This window comes from Saccopteryx bilineata, chromosome 2, assembly GCF_036850765.1.
Source record: "Saccopteryx bilineata isolate mSacBil1 chromosome 2, mSacBil1_pri_phased_curated, whole genome shotgun sequence".
Lineage (NCBI taxonomy): Eukaryota > Metazoa > Chordata > Mammalia > Chiroptera > Emballonuridae > Saccopteryx > Saccopteryx bilineata.
In genome coordinates, this window is record NC_089491.1 from 122,075,797 (window position 1) to 122,100,333 (window position 24,537).

The following is a 24,537-nucleotide window of genomic DNA, read 5'->3' on the forward strand; positions in this document are numbered from 1 at the left end:
ATTGCTATGTGGAGAATACTTTTCTTGCATATTTGCACCTTATTTGGAGTTCTGATATTTTAGACATTTAAAATATTTTTAAGATAATCATCAAAACATAAACTTTGGAGGAGTTAAAGAGATTTGAATTTGTTGTCTTAACCTTGTGCTAATTTCCCCCTCACCTTTCACACAGATTCACACTCATGTTTTGGGCTAGACAATAAAGTTCCAAAACAGAAAAATATAAAAGAATATTATGGTTATCTGCCATATAAAAGTCTGCTATATAATAAATTGGTATGACACATCAGCTTAACTTGAGTTGTTCAGCTTTTTTCTAAATAGTACTTTTGTTTTCATTCTCCAGTAGAAAGAATAATTTGGGTTAAGTGGTGGTGTGCTGACAATCAATATAGTGCTTGGCGAAAGTATGAGTTCTGGAGTCAGATACAACTGGTCATCAAGGTCCAAGAGTGACACCAGCTGTGTTTCCATGTGCAAGTAAATTGACCTCTCTCTGCTTCAGTTTCTTCATTTGCAAAAAGGGTTAGTGAGTATTTGCCTACCTCTTAGGATTTCTGTTAAGATTATACAAATTAATGCAAGTAAAATATTAGCTCATTTTGAGGAATTTGGTGACCTTCTGATAATACAAATCCTCTAGTTAATTCAGTAGTATTAGTATCTCTGATAGCAGAAATTGTTGTAGCAATAGTAACTGTTGAAAAATAATTTTTTAAAAAGCAGGTAAATCATGACTTTCATACAGATATAAAAATAAATGTGCCTGACCTGTGGTGGCACAGTGGAAAAAGTGTTGACCTGGAACACTGAGGTCGCTGGTTCAAAACCCTGGTCAAGGCACATATGGGACTTGATGCTTCCTGCTTCTCCCCCTTCTCTCTATCTCTCTCCTCTCTCTAAAAAATTAGTAAATAAAATCTAAGAAAAAATAAATAAAAATAAACGTGTTGAATTTTATTGAACTCATTAATCAATGAGGGAATGAAGCAGACACTATAATAATTTCAAAAGAAAATACAAAGAATAGACACATTTACAGATTAGGAATATCAAAATGAATGTAAAAACTGAGGCAAAACAGGATTATTTCATAGTGGAGGAGCAAGAACCATTGAATGCCCACTGCATAGAACTTATATGTCTATAGACAAAATTTATTTTTGCACTGTCATCAGTTTTTATAGTTTACAGAATTGTAAAATAGCTCCTGTAAAATCAAAATGTAAAAGTAGAGATGGGTGTGCTACATACACAGTGTGTACTTTTCCACTGAAGCATAATTTTTCTCTACGTAAGAATGGTAGTGGTAGTATTTCTGGGTCACAAGTAACATGTGTGATATGAATATCTCTAAAAACAGGTTAAATCCTAAAATCCTGAGAAAAACATAGGTATGTATATTGCTCACATGGTCCTGGTGGCAGGAACTCTGTCCTGGCATCAAGCAGCCCTGGATTCTAATTCTACCTTTTCACCATTTATCAGAAAAATGACCTTTATTAAATCTTAATGTCTTTTCTTCATCTGTGAAGTAGTAGCTAATGCTTTCTACATTTCCCACAGATTCACATCTGTAGACTAGAAACAATGACTGTTGATTTGAATTTTAATGTAATGTCTCATATGGACAATTGAGAATTGGCTACAAATGAACTACAAATGAACGATGTGATAAGTTACTAAGCTAAACAATGCCAGCAACTAAAAAGTCATTAGGGCCTTTGAAATGCCACCCATTTTACTGTGCATATTAAATGAAATGAAATGTTCATGTAATTTTGTTAAACATGCATTACTTAATGATAAGAACTGCACGGATTGCAGATATGAGTTTTCTTTTTTTTCTTTTTTGTATTTTTCTGAAGCTGAAAACGGGGAGAGACAGACAGACTCCCGCATGCGCTTGACCGGGATCCACCCGGCACGCCCACCCGGGGCCACGCTCTGCCCACCAGGGGGCGATGCTCTGCCCCTCCGGGGCATCGCTCTGCCGAGACCAGAGCCACTCTAGCGCCTGGGGCAGAGGCCAAGGAGCCATCCCCAGCGCCCAGGCCATCTTTGCTCCAATGGAGCCTTGGCTGCAGGAGGGGAAGAGAGAGACAGAGAGGAAGGAGAGGGGGTGGAGAAGCAAATGGGCGCTTCTCCTATGTGCCCTGGCTGGGAATCGAACCCGGGTCCCCCGCACACCAGGCCGATGCTCTACCGCTGAGCCAACCAGCCAGGGCGATATGAGTTTTCAATGCTATTAAACTATCATAGAAATAGTGATTAAGCACTATAATTAGGAGAGTGCCTACCTTTTATATTAGAAAGTCATTTATTTCCCAGCTTGTGTCAGTAAGTGTTAAGAGAGTGTGACTGTGAGGCAAAGGATGAGTGTTGAACGTATATTTTACTAACAACCAACTCAAACTCCACTTCCATGTGTCACCTGAGTGGGCAATGCCTACCCTACAGGACCCTGGGCTCTACATACGACTCCGTGTGTCATTTCCTTAATGCTATGTGTGAGCTCACCTGAGATTTTTAAGTAAATGTGAAATCATCAGTGGTTTGCTTATATAAAATAATTCTTTCTTATAAAATAAAACTTACAGTAAAATATTTGTTATAAAATTTAAAGGTAAGTGTTATAAAATACACAGGAAACTGCATAAAACTCATGCAGAGTTTAATGGGTTATTATGTTGCATCTGTCTCTCAGAGTAAGAAACAGACTTTTGGTAGTTGTCCAAGATTTCCTCCAGGTGTCCTGTCTCAACCATAGCCCTTTTCTTTCTTGCTGAATTAAACTCTTCTCTTAGACTTTAATCACTTTCTTTCATTTCTTTACGTGTTTATTACCAAGTTTGCATGCCTAAACACCAGAATTTATTTTGTCCTTTTAAAAAAAACTAATATGCCATTTAAGTCTTTTCCATCTAAACATTTCCCCATCTTTATTCCTTTGCACACTATATTTTGCAACTTATTTTTGGAAGAACATAGGAAATTTGATCCATAGAGTTTCTCATTGGCTGGATTTTGTGTAATTGATAGTTAGAGACTTGATTAGACTCAAGTATTTTATGGTGGTGGAGGGCAGGCACAGACATGTGGTGATGCCTTCATTCCTGAAATTGGGGTCATGCAATGCCTGATCATTTCTTTCTCTTGAGAGGCTTCTAGATACCTCAAAATATAAATCTCAGAAGAAATGTTTTCCATGAGCTATTTTCAACAAGATTTTCATCAGTTCAGCTCTAATTCACTAACAGATAGTATTTGAATCTATACTTATTAAGAAATAAAAAAGATATTTCTAGCTTTCTGATTTATTTATTTTAGAGAGAGAGAGATAGGAACAGACAGGGAAAAGCAGCCTAAAAGGGAGAGAAACAAGAAGCATCAACTCTTTGTTGTGGCATCTTAGTTGTTCATTGATTGCTTTCTCATGTATACCTTGATCAGGGGGCTACAGCAGAGTGAGTGACACTTTGCTCAAGCTAGTCACCTTGGCCTGAAGCCAGCAACCTTGGGCTTCAAGGCAGTGATCGTTGGGCTCAAGCCAGTGACCATGGGGTCATGTCTATGATCCCATGCTTAAGCCAGTGATCCTACACTAAAGCTGGTGAGCCCATACTCAAGCTGGATGAGTCCACACTCAAGCCAGTGACCTCAGAGTTTTGAGCCTGGGTCCTCAACATCCCAGGCTGATGCTCTATTCTGCACCACTGCCTGGTCAGGATCTAATTTTTAATGTTAAATATAAAGGTATTATATAAAATAAAGACTGCTTTCAGCTCTGAAATAACTCTGAAACAGGTTTTCTTAACTTTGGTGCTATTGATAAGTTGGGTAGGAAAGTTCTGTGCTGTGGACGTTGTTCTATATATTATAGATATTTTCAAGCATCCTTAACCTCCACCTACTAGATGCCAGTATCCTCCTCCCCCCTCCCCAAGTTGTGACTGCTAGATTATGTTGCCAAACATAGCAACATGACCCTGGTTGGGAGGGATCTTAGGCATAAGACTTAAGGCATAAATTTATTTGAATAAAGAAAGAATCTGTCTGGAGTTTTCTTATAAATATTTAACCCACCATTAAATTTCAGGAGTGATTTAATATGCCACATTCTATAACACCAGAATAAAATAAAAGTAGCCATAAATATGTACACATTTATCTACATAACATTTCCAAAATTTTAATCTCTCCAAATATTTTATGTCTCTAATTTTCAATGTCTCCTTATCAAAATTTTTGGGATGTAGCAAAAGTGGTAATAAGAGGGATGTTTATATCATTACAGGCTTATATCAAGAAACAGAGAGATCCCAAGTAAACAACTTAACATCACATCTTAAGGAACTAGAAAAAGAAGCAAAAAGGCAACTCAAAGTTACCAGAAGAAAGAAAATAGTAAAAATTAGATTAGAACTAAATGAAATAGAGTACAAAAATACAATAGAAAAAATTAATGCAACAAAGAGCTGGTTCTCTGAAAAGATAAATAAAATTTATAAACCACTGGTTAGACTCACTCAGGAAAAAAGAGGAAGGACTCATATAAACAAATCCAATATGAAAGAGGAGAAATTACCACAGACATCGTAGATATACAAAGGATCAGAGTAGAATATTATGAAAGATTATATGCAGCCAAATTCAACAACTTAGAAGAAATGGGTAAATTCCTAGAACTATACAATTTCTAGACTGAGCCATGAAGAAATGGAAAACTTAAATAGATCTATGAGCTGATAGGAAGTAGAAAGAACTATCAAAAACTTCCCAAGAAACAAAATTCCAAGACCAATGGCTACACTAGTGAATACTATCAAACATTCAAAGAAGATTTTGTACCTATCTTTTTCAAAGTCTTCCAAAAAATAGAAAAAGCAGCAATACTCCTCAAACACATTTTATGAGGCTAACATAACCCTCATATCAAAACCTGGCAAGGACAACACAAAAAAAGAAAACTACAAACCAATATCTCTAATGAATACAAATGCAAAAATCCTAAACAAAATACTAACAAATCTAATACAACAACACATTAAGAAAATGATATATTATGGTCAAATAGGATTTATTTCAGGAGCAGAAGGATGTTTCAACATACAGAAATCAATCAACATAATATATCACTGCAACAAAACAAAGAACAAAAATGGTATGATCTTATCAATGGATGCAGAAAAGGCATTTGATAAGATACAACATACTTTTATGTTTAAAACGCTCAATAAAATCAGAGTAGAAGGTATGTACCTTGACATAATAAAGGCCATATATGACAAATCATCAGTTAATATCATACAGAATGGTGAAAAATGAAGGCTTTTCCTCTAAAATCAGAAATAAGACAAGGCTGCCATCTCTCTTCACTCTTACTCAACATAGTTCTGGAAGTTTTAGCCAGAACAATCAGACAAGAGAAAGAAAAAAAGGCATCCATATTGAAAAAGAAGTAAAGGTATTACTTTTTGAAGATGACATGATCCTGTTTATGGAAAACCCCAAAGACTTCACCAAAAAATATTAGAAACAATAAACCAATACAGTAAAGTCACAGGATACAGAAACAACATACAAAAGTCCACTGCCTTTCTATACACCAATGATAAAACATCAGAAAATGTACTAAGAAAATCCCAAACAATTCCTTTTACAATTGCAACAACAGAAATACCTGGGAATAAACTTAACAAAGATTGTGAAGTACCTACATACTGAAAACTATAAAACATTATTAAAAGAAATTGAAAAAGACAATGAAATGAAAAAGTATTCCATGTTCATGGATTGGAAGAATCAACATAGTTAATTTCCATATTACCCAAAGCAATACACAAATTTAATACAATATCTATCAAAGTCCCAATGTAATTTAAAGAAATAGAACAAAAAATTACTAGATTTATATGGATCATAAAACACCCCAAATAGGCAAAGCAATCCTGAGAAAGAAAAATGAAGCCAGAGTTATTATACTACCTGACTTCAAAATATACTATAGAGTCATGATAATCAAAACAGCATGGTGTTGGTAGAAAAACAGACATACAGACCAATGGAACTGAATTGAGAGCCCAGAAATAAAACCAAATCTATATGGACAAATATTCTTTGACAAAGGATCCAAAAGCACACAATGGAGAAAAGAAAGCCTCTTCAATAAATTGTGCTGGGAAAATTGGAAAGACACATGCAAAAACAAACAAACAAAAAACTAGACCACACCTTATCCCCATGTGCAAAAGTTAATTCAAAATGAACCAAAGACCTAAATATAAGATCTGAAACAATAAATTACATAGAAGAAAACATAGGTGCTAAGCTCATGGACCTTGACTGTAGAGAACAATTTATAAATTTGACCCCAAAAGCAAGGGAAGTAAAAGAAAAAATAAATGAATGGGACTATATCAAACTAAAAAGCTTCTGCACAGCAAAAGAAACTGACAACAAAACAAATAGGCAGCCAACTGAATAGGAGATGATATATGCAAACAACAGCTCCAACAAGGGGTTAATATCCAAAATATATACATATATAAAAGTCACAAAGCTCAGCAACAGACAAACAATACAATTAAAAAATGGGTAAAAGACTTGAACTGACACTTCTCCCAAGAAGACATACAAATGGCCAACAGATAAATGAAAAAATGTTCATCTTCACTATCTACTTAAGAAATGCAAATCAAAACTACAATGAGATACCACCTCACACCTGTTAGATTGGCTATTATCAACAAGACAGGTAATAATTGTTGGGGAAGCTGTGGAGAGAAAGGAACCTTCATTCACTGCTGGTGGGAATGCAAATTGATACAGCCATTATGGAAGAAAGTATGGTGGTTCCTCAAAAAATTAAGAATAGAATTATCATATGACCAGCAACCCTTCTACTGGGTATCTGCCCCTAAAACTGAAAAACATTGGTACATAAAGATACATGCATCCCCATATTCATTGCAGCATTATTCACAGTGGCCAAGACACAGAAATAACCAAAGTGTTCCTTGATAGAGAATTGGATAAAGAAGATGTGGTACATATATACAGTGGAATACTACTCAGCCATAAGAAATGATGACATAATGACATTTACAACAACATTGATGGCCTTTGAGAACATTATACTGAGTGAAATAAGTAAATTAGAAAAAGCTAAGAACTGTATAATTTCACACATAGGTGGGATATAAAACTGAGACTCATGGATATAGAAAAAAGTGAAGTGGTTACCAGGGGGAAGGGAACATGGGGGAGGTGGATGGGGGAGATGGTAGGGACAGGGTGTAAAGAAGAACAAATATAAGATGACAGAAAATGATTTGACTTTGGGTGATGGGTATACAACATAATCAACAGTTCAAATGCTCTAGAAATGTTTACCTGAAACCTATGTACTCTTATTGATCAGTGTCACTGTGTTAAAGTTAATTTTCTAAATTAAAAATAAAAAATTTTAATGTTTCCAAATACTTACAATTTTTGAATACTTTGTATTTCTAGTGTTTTTCTGGTTATATTAGTCACACATTTGTTAGTAAAATGCACAAAGAGTTTAAAGAAAATAAAAATAATCTGTAATTATGCCCTACAAATCTAGCGATTATTTACAGTCGAGGTTTATCATTATTTCCCTGTATCTATTTACCTATTTCATTTTATTTTATTTTTTAATTTAATTAATTTATTTTTTGTGGCAGAGACAGAGAGAGTCAGAGAGAGGGACAGATAGGGACAGACAGGAAGGGAGAGAGATGAGAAACTTCAATTCTTTGTTGTGGTTCCTTAGTTGTTCATTGATTGCTTTCTCATATGTGCCTTGACCGGGGGCTACAGCAGACTGAGTTGACCCCCTGCTCAAGCCAGTGACCTTGGGCTCAAGCTGGTGAGCCTTGCTCAAACCAGATGAGCCTGTGCTCAAGCTGGCGACCTCAGGGTCTCGAACCTGGGTCCTCCACATTCCAGTATGACACTCCATCCACTGTGTCACCGCTGGTCAGGCCCTATGTCATTTTAATATAAAGTTATATTATGAAAGTCCATAGGGTGTGTGAAATATTTTATGTTGCGTGGGTCATTATATATGTACATGACAACAGTTTTTTTACTCTCTATATAAATACTTCTTTCTTCTTGAAATATTTTGAAACAAATGTGGACTTTGTCTTATTTTTATCCATAATAATTAAAATAAACTTCCAAAGGCTAAGGGCTTAAAAACTATACACAATACCATTTATCTTATCAAAACTTAATAATAAGCCTGACCTGTGGTGGCGCAGTGGATAAAGCGTCGACCTGGAAATGCTGAGGTCGCCGGTTCGAAACCCTGGGCTTGCCTGGTCAAGGCACATATGGGAGTTGATGCTTCCTGCTCCTCCCCCCTTCTCTCTCTCTCTCTCTCTCCTTTCTAAAATGAATAATAAATAAAAAATAAAAAAAACTTAATAATAATAATTTTTAAATTATAAAATATCCAGTCACTGTTTTTCTTGTTGTTTTTTTTTTGTTGTTGTTGTTGTTTTGTGGCAGAGACAGAGAGAGTCAGAGAGAGGGACAGATAGGGACAGACAGACAGGAAGGGAGAAAGATGAGAAGCATCCATTCTTTGTGGCGGTTCCTTAGTTATTCATTGATTGTTTTCTCATATGTGCCTTAACCAGGGGGGCTACAGCAGACTGAGTGTCCCCTTGCTCGAGCAAGTGACCTTGGGCTCAAGCTGGTGAGCCTTGCTCAAACCAGATGAGCCCGCGCTTAAGCTGGTGACCTTGAGGTCTCAAACCTGGGTCCTCTGCATCCCAGTCCGACCCGTTATCTACTGCACCACCACCTGGTCAGGCCAGTCACTGTTGAAGGAAAATGACAATTTGAATTAGTTAGTGAATGAAAATTTACTGAATCCAAATTGTTGGGTTACACTATAATTTATTGACAATGACTTTTATGCAACTATAATACACCATGATTGAAACAAACATTACAGTTTCTGAATACTATTTTTTAAATAATTTTTTATTTTTCAATTACAATTGACACAAAATATGATATCAGTTTCAGATGTGATTAGATATTATATAACTTACTAGGTGATCATTCCCTTCTGACATCGTACAATAGTTATTAGAATATTATTGATTATATTCTCAATACTGTACTTTACATCCTGTAATGCCAGTGGCCCAGGCCAGGCAGGTCCACATTGCATTCGGGTAGACTGTAGAGAAATTATGGAGGCAAAAAGCAGTGGGCCATTCCCATTTAATAGTGTCTTGCAAAGGCAAAAGAGCAAACAGGCAGGGAAAACCACTTCTCAGGCAAACAAACAGAAAAATGGCCCCTCACAGTGGCATGTAGGCAATCCACAATCTACCATCCACAATATCCTCTAGTGCATAGTTTTACATAGGCTATGCACATATGCTTCAGTCACATGCACACACACTAATCAAGCAAAATGCTTGCAGCTGGCCTAACATAGCTGTTTTCTTAACTTTCCACCCCGTTAGGTTGCTTGCTTTACAATCTACATGACAGGTATCTTCCATGATGGTCCCTGTGTGAGGAGTGAGGTACATTACATAAACATACTCCAGCAATAATACAAGTTATACAATAATTACAAAGGTACCCTTCACAATGTATCCCTAAGCACTCTTTCCAGGGTATTAACTTGAGTCCCACCTCTAGCCCCTACCTCATGGTAGGTGGGAGGGCCTGTATAGTGTATGGGTATGTTCATTGAAGAAAGTGTCCTTGGTGCATTTCTGCAACTGGATGGGAACACTTCTCAGTGCAGGAGGGCCTCCATAGGCACCATGGCTCACCCTACAAGGTGTCTTGTAGTACTATCCACATGTGGCATGTTCATCCAGCAAGGGAGTTGGTACCCCTCTCTGGTTGCAGTCCAAGAGTCCATTACACAGCTCAATGATCAGTCCACAATAGAGAGCCCAGCTGTCTGAGCAAATTACCAAGATAAAGGTCCATTACAGGGAATAAGACATGCATCCTTTTATTAATGGACCTCAGCACCTTCCCATAGAACTCTGTTCATTGCCAGAAACCCCTATGTAAACCCCTCAGAGGTCCAAGCTCACAGGGCCTAGTTGAGTCAAACACATTCAAGGCCTTTGCCACCTTGATGGTTCCCTTAGCCATTGTTGCTGCTGCAGCTTAAAAAGAACCTATTATCTTCTAATGCCAACACTTGCTGCACATTAGAAGTGGACCAGTGGGTTGCCAATTTCACATGGGCCTCCAACTCCTGCCCATCTCCATTGGCCCTCCCCCTATTCACACTAGGATAATGGGTCTTGGGTATCCTCCTCTTTCACAGCTGTCTCCAACAAGTAATCTTAGAACCACACAACCCAAATGCTTGCCATTTTCTTGGCAGCTGCTGGGTCTATCCACTTTCCCCACATTTTCAGTGGTGGAACCTTTGTTGTAGCTTATGCTACCACCAAAGCTCTAACAGGACTTTATTAGACCTGCCATCTAATTTCTCTCTATTTACCCTGGCTGCAATCAATTCTACCCACATCGGTGTTTGGGTAACCTTTACAGGCCCATTTCTCTTATTATTTGGGGGGGGGGTAGTGCAGCATGAGCAGCAGCTCGCACAAATTTATGATTCTGTGCTGCCTCCAGCTCTTCCAAATCTGCTACCATTTGTTTAACTGCATTGATGGGCTGGCCCACATAGGGGCTCAAGATACTCCATGTATGTGCCTGGTGCCTTTTGAGCTGCTACCCTAGTGCTGGAGCTCAGGGGGAGTTGGTCCATGTGTGGGTCCTTTACAAGGAATTGTCTGGGACTCATTCAGCCACAATCTTCACTGGTTTTTACAGCCAGATAAAGCTCAAGATAACCACTGGCAACCCAAAAAGGGCTGACAGGGTGCTACAGAGAATAAGATCCTTCATCCCTGCCATAAACACTTCCTCATCTGACAAATGGGACCTTAGGTTGAAAGCAGAGTTCTTCATACCTAGTTCCTGAAGGACCTACGGCAGCTTAGTATAGAACTTCCACTGCCTCACTGCCCCTGGCAAGACCCCAGCATTCTTCCAGACTGTCTGAATGGCAGCCATCACCCATTGTAATAAGGTATAACTTTTTGGGTTGTCAGTTCTAAAGACTCAGGGAGGAGTGTGTGGTAGTGGCAGACGATTTTTTAATCTCTGTTCTGGAGAGCATGATGCCATCCATCCCTATATCCTGCAACCGCAGTAACCAGGCTTCCAGTGGCTTGGTGGGTTTCTGCCTGAATTTCACCCCTAACTCCATCAGCTCTGCCCATATGTAGGGCCAGACCACAGAGTGCTCCTCTACCTGCAGAAAGGGTTGTGCTGCCCCTGAGGCACTCAAGGCTATTGGGTTTTTACCTCTTGGGTGACCACCAGCTGAGTTCTGAGTCTGCTGATGGCAGTTTCAGCCCAAAACTCCTCCTCAAAAGAAGGGGAGTTGGAAACACCTGCTCTAACCAACTCAGAGCCACTCTACCAGCATGGATGCTTCTCCTTCTTTGGTGACCATTTCAACTCCGGTGGCTGCCAGCTCTTGGCCTGAAACTGAGACTTGAACTCTGGAACCTGCACTTGTTTCTCTAAGGACTGTCACTGCCAATGTTCAGGTTCCAGGGAAAACTGCAGCTCATGAAATCATAATTTCTTCTCCAGAGATCATTCCAGTTCCAGGCACCATTGGTTCTTTGCCTACATCTCACACGGCAGCTCTCTAAACCCGGTCGGCCTCCTTCTCCAACGCTCATTCCAGTTCATGCTGTCATTAGCACTCAGTCTCTTCTTGCAGTGCTGTAAAAAACACTCAGCTCATGGTACCCAAAAGAACAGCCATGGGGAACCATACTCCGGAGAACCACAACCACTCCTCTACCCCTCCCTTCAAGTGTACTGGTAGCTCCATATCAATTTGCTCTGAATCTTGCCAATTATGCCAGGTGCAATGCTGGTGGTTGGGGCCAGGCAGGTTCACATTGAATTCAGGCAAACAATAGAGGAACTGCAGAGCTGGGAAGCATTGGACCATTACCTGTTTATTAGAGGCTCACAAAGACAGGTGAGTGAATAAACAAAGGGAAACCTGCTTTTTGTAGTGAAGGGAAACTGCACCTCACAGTGGAGGGAGAGCTAGCTGGGAGAACTGCCCCTGAGACCAAGCACCTGTAGCCTTACATAGACTACAGGGATGTGGCAGCTGCCATGTGTTCATGCACTAGTCAGGCAAAGTGCTTGTCACTGGTAAACCAGCAAGCAAGCCTAACACAGATGTTTTTCCCAGTCGGCCATCATATGTGTTCTACCTAAGGCCAGTCAGCATCTGCTAAAAGGTGATTTGCAGAAGGGCTACTAGTTGTGGTAGGGTTGGAGGTTTCCAAAAGAGGTCAAGCTGCAAACCAAGACTGGCTACCACTAGTGCCACACCTGTGGCCACTGAGCAAGAGGTACAGGGCACATCATGGTCAGATGTTGCTTGTTTGTGAGATTTCTGGAAAATCTGAAGCCTGAGCCAAGAGAGGCCATTCATAAAAAGCTTCTGGAAGCATCTTGGGTGGGTCTACAAATTGGGATGAGTGTCAGGGACTCTCCAGGACAAGGTAAACAATGTTATCCAGGTTGATGGAGAATCAAATATGGTGCCCACATGCAAGCTTTGTTGGGGGAGGGCTCAGAAGAGGAACAATGGCCTCTGACAGCACTTCTGTCTGCTAGAAAGTTGCCCTTCCAGCTCATTCTGATGCCAGACCAATCAGTTACTCCTTGTATGTGCTTGGTGCCTTTTGAGCTGCTACCCTAGTGCTAGAGCTCAGGGGGAGTTGGTCCATGTGTGGGCCCTTTACGAAGAATTACCTGGGACTCATTCAGCCACAATCTTCACTGGTTTTTACAGCCAGAAGATATGGAGACGTCTCTTCCAAGCACTGGAATCTTGGGCTGAGGACCTGGTGTGGGACAGCAACCCTTCTTTGCCTAGGGGAAAGAGGCTGAAATATCCCTTTTTATTTTTACCCACCACATGTGCATATGAGCCCAACTTGTTCTACATCTCTGCCATTCCTACAGTCTCAATGTGGCTTCTTTTTTATATTCTTCATTGTAGGACTTCCGTTCAGCTAGGTTTTAAATGGTTCTAAATGATGGTTGTTTTTTAGTTTAGTTTTTGATGTGGATATGGGAGGATGTGAGTACTGCATTTACCTAGGCTGGCATCTTGCCCAGAAGGTGTGACAATATTTTTCATATTCTAATTAATTGGCACAATTGTTTCTTTGACAGAATGAGCTGTATATTTTAAGCAGAAGTTTGCTCTAGGTCTGTTCATTTTCTTGGTGGTCCCTTGTGGTCAGATAGACTGTGGATGTGTTCCTTGGTTAAGTGCATTAAAAAGTGTGTGTATGTGATTTTGAGAAAAAAGGAGGGGTGAAACTCTAAGAGAGTACAATGGAGCAAATGCTAATGAGTTTCTTTCTTCATAGTAAGGCATACTCTGAGATACACTGAAAGCTGTTATATTAGTTATTATCTGGGCCTCAGTGAAACCAGGGATCTTAATCAAGAGCAGTCAAGTACAGAAAATAGAAGGCCATGGCCTGAGTCCTCAATACTCAATTCTTTAGATCAATTTACATTTTAATTTTCTATTTTATAAACCTAGAAATCATTATAAATGAACTGTCAGGCCTCTTAGAATCCTTCTGACTATATAGTAATATAAAATAGAAACTCTAATGTCAATAGCTTCCTCAGAAAGCAAATGTTTACACAAATATTTCAGTAAAGTATGATAAATTTAAAATATTTGGAGAAAAATAAGCACATTCTGTTCTCTTCTTATGAAATACTTGTAATACCTTTTTTTCAAAAAAATAAATGTATAAATATTTATTCCTTCAAAATATGTTACTGAGAACCTATAATATACAAGCTACTCTACTAGATATTCTGATAAAGATGAGGAGAGGAGGCAAAAAAGAAAAGTGCATAAGTAATTTGTCTTAAGAGACATCATAATTTATAGGTGAAACTAATTAAAATGACCCACTCTGAAATAAATTTGAACTTGAAAAGATAAATACATCATGAAATAATTATTTGACCAATAATAGAAAATTTGGAATCATGCTTTCATAGCGTTACCAATATAAATTTACAACATAAACTTACAACATAAACATGCGTACTCACATGTATCTGTGTTCTCTACCTGTTATTTTACTGTTATTGTTAGTACAAATTATTGTATGAGGTATTTTTATTATTGTTTTAAAATATTTTTCTTTACTGTTATTGTTAGTAGAAATTAAAAGTAAAAGTTATATTAACTGAGCTAGGTGCTCTAGATGTATTTTCTCATTTAATCTTTATGATAATACTACGAGAGAAACATTATTATTATCTTTAGTTTACATCTGAGTAAATGAAGGACCCAAAATAATTTAAGTAATTTTTCCAAAGAAAAAAGCCAAGAAGAGATAAGATTGAAATTTGCCTTTTAAACTTGAGCTCTTAACAACTAGACTAAATGTGATTTTACTGTTGTGACACCTCATGGTTGAATTACTGTGATACTCGGGTCAAGACCTGCTCTTCTAAAAGCAGGTTTTCACCAGAGGAGACTACATTTTGACTTTTTTAGTCCAAGGGTACTAAAATAGCAAGGCACTAAGAATATTTCCATTCTTTCAAAACTTTTTGTAAATAAAGAACTAAATGAAGAAAGATTTACAAGCCATTAGGACTAGCAATAAATTATTAATAATTATTATTTTTATTGTAATAAAAATATATTAAATCTACCCTTTTAATTTTTTCAGTGTTCAATGCAGTAATATAGCACATCTCTAGAAACTTTTCATCTTGCTTGACTGAAATGCTATAACCATTTGAACAGCAATTTCCTATTTCTTCTTCCTTAGCCCATGACAAGCAAAAATCTACTTTCTGTTTTTATGACCTGAGTGACTTTAGATGAGCGATTTTCAACTGATGTGCTTCAAGAGAAAGACTGGTGTGCCACAAGTGTGTTTAACACATGCAATACCTGACTAGAGTCATGGGCACTGAGCTTTCTTCCATTAGACCATCAAATAAAAAAATGGCAACAGCCAACTCAACAATAGCTTTTCATTGTAAATGAGTCAAAAATATAGTTATATTTTTTAGTGTGCCACAGAATATTATTAACTACTTTATATGTGCAATGATATTGAAAAGGTAAAATTTCTGTTTAAGATATCTCAAATAAATGAAATAATGCAGTATTTGTCATTCTGTGACTGGCTTATCTCACTTAATATAATGTCCTCGGGTTTTATCACGGGTTCCTAAGGGTTCCTTTTTTTTTTTCATCTGATTAATACCCCATTGTATGTACATACTATCTTTTCTTTATCTATTTGTCAATAGACATTTAAATTGTCTCCATTGCTTGGCTAACTATTGGAATGAATGTTGCAATAACCATTTGAGTGCAAATATCTCTTGGAGATTTTGTTTTCATTTATTAAAATAAATATCCAGAAGTGGGATTAGTGGATTATATTGAAGTTCTAGGTTTAATTTTCAAAGAACCTCTATACTGTTGTCTGTAGTAGTTTCCTCATTTAACATTTTCACAGAGTATACAAAAATTCCAATTTCTCCACATCCTTGCTAGCATCCTTTTTATTTCTTTCCTCTTTTTCTTTCTTTCTTTCTTCTTCTTCTCCTCCTCCTCCTCCTCCTCCTCCTCCTCCTCCTCCTCCTCCTTCTTCTTCTTCTTCTTCTTCTTCTTCTTCTTCTTCTTCTTCTTCTTCTTCTTCTTCTCCTTCTCTTTCTCCTCCTCCTCCTCCTTCTTTTTCTTCTTTTAAATAATAGCAATCCTAAAAGGTGTGAGATGATTTTAGTTTAGTTTTTATTTACATTTCCCTTGTAATTAGTAATGCTTAATATATATTTTTTATAATCTTTGGCCAACTGAATGTCTTCTTTGGAGAGATGTTTATATTAATGATTATATTTTTTGCCTTTTGAAGTAAATATTATTTCTTTTCCATGAATAAAAAATAATTTAATATAATTTTTTGCAAAGAGTGTACCCTGAACATATGCTTCAGAAGGTACATTAAGCCCACAAAAATGGACATCTCCTCTTTTGGAAAAAGAATTTGCATCATAGGAGACAAGTCATGCATATTTAAACTTCACTATGTGGCAATGTCCAAACTGGGTTAATGATGGCACTGGTTACAATGGAAATGTGATGAAGAAAGGGAACCAAGATTTATTAACCAGGTACCATCATATACAAATTTGATTGTCAGAGGATCATCATCAGAACTATGTGAGACTCAGAGAAGTTAAGTCATTTGCCCAGAGTCATCAGAAAGTAGATTAAAGTCAGCATTTGAACTGAATCCAAAATTCATAATCTTTTCTACTATAATATTTTACATCCTTCTCTTTGGAAGTTGAGGAGCACTTCAGAAAAATTTGACTTTGAAAACTTTGAAGTTGAATCTTAAAGAATGGATCAGATTACTGTCAGAATAAAGGAATGATAAATGATAATCTTACTGATTATCCAACTGACTCTGAGATCTGCCTTAAAAATGAAGCCATAAACTTCCGGTCAAGATGGCAATGTAAATATAGTACTTATATCATCCCACAACCACATCAAAATTACAACTAAATTACAAAACAACCATCATTTAGAACCACTTGAAATTAGGCTGATTGAAGTCCTACCATTAATGGTATAAAGAAGTCACATTGAGACTGGTAGGTGGGGCAGAGACACAGAACTGTGTGGTCCTACACCCACAAGTGATGGATAAAAACCAGAAGGTATATTTTAGCTGTGAAAGTCCCTGCAGGGTTCCAATGCTTGGAAGAGAAATCCCCATAACTTCAGGCTACAAAAACCTGCAGGGATTAAAGTCCCAGGCAGTTCCTTTTAAAAGGGCCATACATGAACTTACTCAGACCCGCTTCCAGTGCTAGAGCAGCAGCTTGAAAGACACTAATGACATAGGGGAGTAACTGAATTGTCTGGCATCAGGGTGAGCTGGAGGGGCAACTTTCTCCCAAACAGAATTCTGACAAAGGCCGTCATTCCTTTTCTGAGCCTTTTCTTTCAAAGAGCTGGCAAGCAAGCACGATATCTGAGTATCTATCAATTGGCTGACACTGTTTGTCCCACTCTGGTGATTCCCTGAGCCCCCATTCCACCAATTTGCAAACCCACCTAGGCTATTTCCAGTGGATTTTTCATATGAATGGCCTGTCTTGGTACAGACTTCAGACCCCAAAAATCTCTCAGTCAAGCAATTTCTGGCCTCAACATATCCTGCACTTTTTGCTAAGTGGCCCCAGCATTAGTGGCAGCTGGTTTTGGCTTAAAGCTTGACTTCTCCTGGTACCTCCAAGCCCACTAACAGTAGAAGCCATTTGAAGATTGCTTTGTAGCTCATCCTGGGTGGCCTTGGCAGAACAAAGATGGCAGCTACCTTGGACTGCACCTTCTAGGAGGCCCCAGAGGCAGGGCATCCAGTGGACAGCTTCAGATCATATTAAGGCACCATACAACTACTTCCACAAGCAACACACTCAAAGGACACCAGAGCACTGCTGAAGTATATCCTGCCCTATAGGGAGGGCCCCTGAGCAGCTGATCTTCTATGGTGTTCACAGCCAACTCTTGTAGCTGATTTTGGTCTGTGAGTAAATTTCTCCCTCTGATGTGCTGACGGCAATCAAGGCTCAACTACAAGAAGAGGATGTACTCAACCCACACAAAGGCAGAGATGCACCTGGATTTCTCAGCTTGGGTGAATGAGGAGGCTGTGCCACTGGACCCTATAGGAGATCTACCACATTGAGCCACTCTACCAAGCCTGGATTACATAAAAACTCTGCCTAATACATAGAAAAAAACCTCACAGGATTATTGCCATAATTAAGAGGTGAACATGTCCCAGAACAAAGAAAAGAACAAAATTCTAGAAAAATAACTAAACAAAATGGAGACAAGCAATCTACTAGAAGCAAAGATTAAAACACTGGTTATGAGAAGGCTCAATGAACTTAGGAAAGAATAGATAAAATTAGAAGGAATTTCAACAGCATAAAAAAGAACCAGGCAAAAATAAAGGACACATTAATTAAATAAAAAATAATTAACTAGTAATAAACAGTTTAGTAGATGAAACTGAGAATCAAAACAGCAATTTTGAATTTAAAGAAGTAGAAAACACCCATTCAGAACAGCAAAAAATAAAATAAAATCCAATAAATGAGGAGAGCATACCAACATTCACATAATGGGGGTTCCAGAAGAAGAGGGAGAGCAAGAAAATAAAAACCTATTTGAAAAAATGATGACAGAAATCTTACCTTATCTAATAAAGGAAATAGACAAGTCCAAGAAGTTTAGAAAGTTCTCGACAAGATGAACCCACAGAGACTCATACCAAAACACATCAAAATTAAAATGCAAAAGGTTAAAGACAAAGAAAGAATCTTAAAAGCAGCAAGAGAAAAGCAGTGAGTTATTTACAAGGGAGTTCCCAAAAGAGTGTCAGCTGAAAATTAACACAAATATTTCAGGTCAGAAGGGATTGTCAAGAAATATCAAAGTGATGAAAAGCAAGAATCTACAAGTAAGATGACTCTATCCAGCAAAGCTGTCATTTAGAATCAAAGAACATATAGAAAGCTTTCCAGGATAGGAGGAAATCTTTCAAAAATCAATCTGGAAGAATCAGAAAACTTAAGCAAACCTATTACAACAAATGAGATCGAAACAGTTATCAAAAAACTCTCAACAAATAAAAGCCCTGGGCCAGATGGCTTCACAAGTGAATTCTAACAAATATCAAAGAAGAAATAACTCCTATTCTTCTCAACCTATTTCAAAAAATTCAAAAGGAATGATGACTTTCAAGATCCTTTTATGAGGCGAGCATAATTCTGATTTCAAAACCAGGCAAAGACAACACAAAGAAAGAAAATTATAGGCCAATATCCCTGGTGAATTTAGATGCTAAAATCCTCAACAAAATATTAGCAAACTGGACCCAGCAATATATGGAAAAAATCATACACCATGATCAAGTGGGATTTATTCTGGGGAGGCAAGGCTGGTACAATATTCACAATTCAATCAATGTGATTCATCACATAAACAAAAGGAAGGAGGAAAACCACATGATAATTTCAATACATGCAGAAAAAGCATTTCATAAAATCCAGCACCTATTCATGATCAAAACTCTCAGCAAAGTGGAAATACAGGGAACATACCTCAACATGATAAAGGCCATCTATGACAAATCCACAGCCAACATCATACTCAATGAGCAAAAATTAAAAGCAATCTCCTTATAATCAGAAACAAGGCAAGGGTGCCCGCTTTCACCACTCTCATTCAACATATTTCTGAAAGTCCTAGCCATAGAAATCAGACAAGAAGAAGAAATAAAAGGCATCCAAATTGAAAAAGAAGTAAAAGTATCATTATTTGCAGATGATACTGTATATAGAAAACCCTAAAGTCTCAGTCAAAACTACTAGACCTGATAAATGAATTCAGCAAGGTGGCAGGATATAAAATTAATACTCAGAAATCAGGGGCATTTTTATACACCAACAATGAACTGTCAGAAAGAGAAATTAAGAAAATAATCCCCTTCACTATCGCAACAACAACAAAAAAAATAAAGTACCTAGGAGTAAATTTAACCAAGGAGGTTAAAGACTTGTACTTGGAAAATTATAAAACATTGATAAAAGAAATCAAGGAAGATACAAACAAGTGGAAGCATATACCAGGTTCATGGATAGGAAGAATAAACATTGTTAAAATGTCTATATTAACCAAAGCAATTCATAAATTCAATGCAACACCAATTAAAATACCAATGACATACTTTGAAGATATAGAACACATATTTCAAAACTTTATATGGAACCAAGAAAGAACACAAATAGCCTCAGCAATCTTGAAAACGAAGAATAAAGTGGGAGGTATCACACTTCTTGATATCAAGGCCATTGTACTCAAAACAGCTTGGTACTGACATAAGAACAGGCATACAAATCAATGGAACAGAACAGAAAACCCAGAAATAAACCCACACTTTTTTTGGACAACTGATATTTGATAAAGGAGGTAAGAGCATACAATGGAGTAAAGACAGCCTCTTTAACAAATAGTGTTGGGAAAATTGGACAGCTACCTGCAAAAAAAAAATGAAACTATACCACCCACTTACATTATTCACAAAAATAAACTCAAAATTGATAAAAGATTTAAAAGTAAGCTATAAAACCATAAGCATCTTAGAAGAAAACATAAGCAGTAAGCTCTCCAATATCTCTTGCAGCAATATATTTGCTGATTTATCTCCAAGGGCAAGTGAAATAAAAGACAGGATAAACAAATGGGATTATATCAAACTGAAAAGCTTTTGCACAGCTAAAGACAATAGATTGGAATAAAAAGACAAACTACACAATGGGAGAACATATTCAACAATACATCTGATAAGGGGTTAATAACTAAAATTCATAAAGAACTTGTAAAACTCAACACCAGGAAGATAAACAATCCAATCAAAAATGGGCAAAAGAAATGAATAGACACTTCTCCAAAGAGGACATACAGATGGCCAATAGACATATGAAAAAATGCTCAATATCACTAATCATTAAAGAAATGCAAATTTAAACCACAATGAGTTATCACCTGACACCAGTCAGAATGGCGCTCATCAACAAAACAACAGAGAGTAAGTGCTGGTGAGGATGTGGAGAAAATGGAACCCTCCTGCACTGCTGGTGGGAATGCAGACTGGTGCAGCCACTATGGAAAACAGTGTGAAGATTCCTCAAAAATTTAAAAGTCAAACTGCCTTTTGACCCAGCCATCCCACTTTTAGGAATATACCCCAAGAACACCATATCAATGATTCAAAAAAAGAAATGCACCCTCATGTTTATGGCAGCATTGTAATAGCAAAGATCTGAGAACAGCCCAAGTGTCCGTCAGTGGACGAGTGGATTAAAAGCAGTGGTACATATATACAATGGAATACTATGGGACCATGAAAAAGAAGGAAATCTTACCTTTTGTGACAACACGGATGGACCCAGAAAGTATTATATTAAGTGAAGTAAGCCAGGCAGAAAACAAAAAATATCATATGACCTCACTCATTTGAGGAAGCTAATGAACAATGTGAACTGAGGAACGGAATTGAGACAGAGAAGAGATCAAAGGGACCAGAGGAAAAGGGGACAGAGGGAAAGGGGATGACAGGATGGGATAAACCTGAAGGGGAGGGGGAGGGTGCAATGGGGAGGGGGGACGAGTGATGTGAGGGGAATACAAGGGAGGGAGAATGCATTTGGGATGACACTGGAATCTATGTAAACACAATAAATTAAAACCAATTAAAAATAATAACTTTATGTATACTTTATTTTCAAATTTTGGGCCCAACATTAAGATGCATCTTATACATGGGAGTTTCTTATACATGGAGGAATATGGGTACATGTCCTTGTATGAAAAGATGAACTCAAAACATATTTTATATAAAAAGAATGAGAAAATAGCATGTATAATTTAGCCCTATTTAGTTATTATATTTAGTGTTAGCCTGTGCATTAAAACTGTCTGAAATTATACTGCTCACAACAATATGGGATATTTTATCGCTTCATATTCATTTTGAAATGTCCCTTAATTGTTGTGAGCAGTATATCTTCAACTTTTTTCAACTGCCTTCATGGAGGGGAGCAGAACTATGGAGGAACCTCACATTCTATTTTATTATTTATTTCCTTATTGTTTGCATATTTTACAGTGGGAATGTGTTATTTTTGTAATCAATAAACATTTTTCAAGGAAAAACATGAGAAAGAAATGAAGCCATAAGCCCTGAGAAAACATGGGACCTGAAGAGCAAGAGAAGGCAGGTCTCCAAAGTATGTATTAGAAGCCTCATTAACCTGAGACACTGTTTGGTTTACAGGTGCCTCCTTATTTAGAGACTGGGGTTTCTAATTAGTCTCTCAGCATAACTCTTCTTCTGATTGTTCAGATCTGTTCTTGTTTCCTAGGACCTCAGATCATGACTTCCAACCAGAGTAATTTTCCTCAACTGAGCTTCTCATAACAATGATTTTTTTTTATTTTAAGTATCTTGAGAATGCACTGTATTAGGCAAATCAAGATTATAGTCCAAAGGCAAGATCTTAAATATCACCCAAAACTCCTTAGGTATATGCTGTAATCAAGATTTGGGAACTTTGCAAAGAAACTGTACTTCTTTAAGGAAGGTTGGCCTTGGGTGTTGAAGGGGCTATGTGGACCCTTGAGGGATATTGAGTGTTTATATATCCATCTGAAGTTGTTAGCAAGGTCTGCTTCTCATTAGATTCAAGTGTGGGAATTCAGGGGTTTTATAATGTATCCATTTGTTCACTTTTAGCCAGGAAATATGTAGAGGTTTCAGAACATTACTAGGGTTAGCATAAAGTTGTAATTTGTCCAGTTATAGTAATAAGGGAAAGGAGATCAGTATTGTGTGAGTACCTTTGGACTGTTTGCCAGGCTACCTAATCTTGTGGAGTAGCTTCAGGATAGCTGAGTTAAGGATAGCCCATCTGCTTATCTGAAACACAAGGAAAAGATGCAGGGATGTGATGCCACTGTGGAAATGCCCAATTGCTGTCTCTACTTATTTACTGTCATATACAATATTTTTATAAACTAAATTTTAAATTGACAGATTGTCACCACATATCATATAATGAGCTGCTCTTAGAAAAGTTCTGTTGTATGGCAGGGTGGCCCAAAGAGGAGACAGCAGTTATTGTTCTGAATCCTGCCTGTCACTGGCTGTGTGATTTGGGGCAGGTGAATTTACCCCTTGAGTCTTATTTTCTTCATTTGAAACATAGCCATATTAATACATGGGTTTTGTAAGCAGTAAATCAGACACACTTTTAAGAATGTTTCTATTGCATTATTTGAACCTTGATATGTGCCTAGTGAATAGCTTTTCCCTTTTCCATAATGTATAAGAACACAGGATATTTTGGGTAGTGTTTGCATGGATTAAAGTATAAATGAAAGAATTTTCCCCAAGTGAGGATAAACTGATACATACTTATGCAATATTGAAAAATGCATGATGAAATTGGGATTATTGTCAGCAAATTATAATGTAACAGAGTGAATTGCTTGCCCCCTCTGACTCTATGCCTCCTTTGTTTCCATGCCTTTCAGGTTAATAACTTCTGCTCAGTCTTGGATATAGACATGATAATTATAGAGAAATTCTGCTACAGTTTGAGATTTATAGAACAGCTCCTTACCAGAAAGTGCCTCTCTATAGCAGATAAGGAAAATATGTACAAAAATAATAATTGTTTATGAAAAATTTGCAGGAACCTTGGGACTGGACTCACATCAACTAAGGTCAACAGACTAAATACAGAAGTTTCATAATCTTCCTTAGACCCCTGCTGGTACCCAGATGTGTGTGGTTGTCAATGACCTCTTGGCCTTCCCATCTCTCCCTTCCCTTATATAAAAGAAGCCTGAATTCTATACTTTCTCAAGATGTTTCTTTAGGACACTAGTCTGCCATCTTCTTGGCTTGCTGGCTTTTCAAATAAAGTCACTTTTCTTTGCCTTAACACTTTGTCACTGAGCTTTTATGACTGTCATGTAGCTAGCAGTACAAGCTTGGTCTAGGTTTCAATAATATTTTCCATATTTGGAAAGGGAGTGAAGTTTCAAATTTACCAATGCATGCATTTATCAAACATTCTTAGAATTTTTATTATGTTTATATAACTAAACTGAACTGTGAACTAGGTGGTGAGGATAATGAAGGTAATATGAGAAGATGATTAGGGTAATATAACATGATCTAAGAGAAATACACAGAAGAAATAAAAATGGAGGTTTTAAGAAAGAAAAAAATGAACAGAACTAGATAGACTTTATGGATGTAGAAATGTTTCTAAGCTGGTATTTAAAGCACAAATTGAGTTTTAAAGGTCAGAAATTAGGGATAAGGCTTCCTGAGGAGGACCTGAGAAAGCTGGCAGAATGCCAGTCATGTATAGGGCTGGTTTGATTGGAGGCTAGGCCAGGGTCCGTGGATGTGTGGCTTGTGCAGTTAAATTCTAACAACTTTTGAACAAGAAAACCTACTTTTTATTTTGTACTGGACCTCTAATAATATGAAGACTATTCTGACTTTAGAAAATAATTAAAATAAATATCCTGAAATACTGCAGAATCTTAAATACCAGCATAAGGAACCTAATTTTATTGTGTCAGAGAATGAGGGGACTTTGAAGAATGTGAAATGATGAGGCTTATGTATTAACCATGCAAACTGTATGCATGTTGGGCAGGAAAAGAGAGATGCCAAAGGCAGGGAAGAAAGTGGTTTTTGCTGGGATCTCCATGCCTTCCTGTATGCTTAGGGCTGC